The sequence below is a fragment of the Convolutriloba macropyga genome, chromosome 9 (genome assembly GCF_964194025.1).
Source record: "Convolutriloba macropyga chromosome 9, txConMacr16.3, whole genome shotgun sequence".
Lineage (NCBI taxonomy): Eukaryota > Metazoa > Xenacoelomorpha > Acoela > Convolutidae > Convolutriloba > Convolutriloba macropyga.
The window spans coordinates 62,459,925-62,461,513 of NC_134476.1; the positions used below are offsets into that span (position 1 = coordinate 62,459,925).

Consider the following 1,589-nt stretch of genomic DNA (forward strand, 5'->3'; position numbering starts at 1 on the left):
TATTAATCTAACTTTTAAGTTAGTGCAAATCGCTGAGTTCCATTCTTTAGGCTGCACTCCGCTAACGCAGAGTGCATTCAAATAAAACTTATCAAATAGAGTTGATACTTACCTATTTAATAAGTTTATCACAACAATTAGGCTAAAAGCAATTCGCCACTGATTTTCCCAATTACCGACCTAAACCCACTGAAGTCATGCTTCCGGTTCAATGTCCGGTTGAACAGGTTCCTCGGACCCAATTCATCTCTCCCTTGTTTTGGGGCCGTTCCACTGTATTGTGGATGGTTGGAAGCAAAAAGTTTGTGCGTTGGTCATAATACACTGTATGGCTACGAATTGCATAAATTATAACACAACCGTGGCTAAAATTGCATGTATTAAGTGACTATTTTGCAAACCGCAAGGCGGCCAGTTAAAGTGATCCTGTATATGAATATAGGACTACAATACAATACTGTTGTATATAAATTCGCTCCCACTTACGCAAATGCCTACGACCATACCATGTTGAATGCACCGGTTCTCGTCCGATCACCGAAGTTAAGCAACATTGGGCCTGGTTAGTACTTGGATGGGTGACCGCTTGGGAACACCAGGTGTTGTAGGCTTTTTCTTTTGAGTATTCAAACCTCATAGAATACTTTTATTCGATATTTACACATTTTAGAGCCTCAAAAAGCCTCGGTGATCGAAAAAGTTAAGCCTCATCGAGCGCGGATACTTTTTTGGAAATCGGTAAAAACTTGTCCAAAATGATTCGCTGTGCCAGATTTTTTTGTTTTAGCCCCAACTATGGCTCAAGTGGAGCATGCCCACAAGAAATGAGCCATTTCGGACTAAAATTGACGATTTGGTGGCCAAAACAAAGTTCGGTGATCGAAAAAGTTAAGCCTCATCGAGCGCGGATACTTTTTTGGAAATCGGTAAAAACTTGTCCAAAATGGTTCGCTGTGCCAGATTTTTTTGTTTTAGCCCCAACTATGGCTCAAGTGGAGCATGCCCACAAAAAATGAGCCATTTCGGACTAAAATTGACGATTTGGTGGCCAAAACAAAGTTCGGTGATCGAAAAAGTTAAGCCTCATCGAGCGCGGATACTTTTTTGGAAATTGGTGAAAACTTGTCCAAAATGGTTCGCTGTGCCAGATTTTTTTGTTTTAGCCCCAACTATGGCTCAAGTGGAGCATGCCCACAAAAAATGAGCCATTTCGGACTAAAATTGACGATTTGGTGGCCAAAACAAAGTTCGGTGATCGAAAAAGTTAAGCCTCATCGAGCGCGGATACTTTTTTGGAAATTGGTGAAAACTTGTCCAAAATGGTTCGCTGTGCCAGATTTTTTTGTTTTAGCCCCAACTATGGCTCAAGTGGAGCATGCCCACAAAAAATGAGCCATTTCGGACTAAAATTGACGATTTGGTGGCCAAAACAAAGTTCGGTGATCGAAAAAGTTAAGCCTCATCGAGCGCGGATACTTTTTTGGAAATCGGTAAAAACTTGTCCAAAATGGTTCGCTGTGCCAGATTTTTTTGTTTTAGCCCCAACTATGGCTCAAGTGGAGCATGCCCACAAAAAATGAGCCATTTCG

General features: G+C 41.3%; 1 non-coding gene across 1 annotated transcript; it reads left to right on the top strand.

Annotated features, from left to right (window-relative positions):
- Window positions 1–492: 492 nt before the first annotated feature.
- LOC142347548 (5S ribosomal RNA) lies at window positions 493–611 on the top strand. Its single transcript, XR_012760534.1, has one exon. It is a non-coding gene; the product is annotated as a 5S ribosomal RNA (ribosomal RNA).
- The last annotated feature ends 978 nt before the right edge of the window (window positions 612–1,589 follow it).